Raw genomic sequence first — 281 nt, forward strand, 5'->3', positions numbered from 1 at the left:
GGCAAAAGGGGAATTAAAAGTTATCTACAGGCAGGTTGTGTGACTTTGACCCTAAATAGAGCCTGAAAATCCAGGAACTTTCCCAAAAATACTGAAGAATCAATGTGGTAAGCAAAATTTCCCATAAACCCTAGTTTTCCCATAGTACCTACCCATAACTCTGCCCTGAAATACTTACCCAGTACCTTTACCCATGAATCCGGGAACTTCCCAAAAATATTTACCGAAAATCCGGGAAGTTTCCCTTAAGTACCTATCCACACGTGTGTGTTTGTCTCCCT

At 41.3% G+C, this 281-nt stretch overlaps 1 protein-coding gene across 2 annotated transcripts in view; it reads left to right on the forward strand.

Annotated features, from left to right (window-relative positions):
- LOC119586446 (sex determination protein fruitless-like) overlaps window positions 1-281 on the forward strand; it is a gene marked incomplete at its 3' end in the record, with an annotated part of 31,244 nt that overhangs the window by 9,805 nt on the left and 21,158 nt on the right.

Source organism: Penaeus monodon, chromosome 21 (assembly GCF_015228065.2).
Source record: "Penaeus monodon isolate SGIC_2016 chromosome 21, NSTDA_Pmon_1, whole genome shotgun sequence".
Classification (NCBI taxonomy): Eukaryota; Metazoa; Arthropoda; class Malacostraca; order Decapoda; family Penaeidae; genus Penaeus; species Penaeus monodon.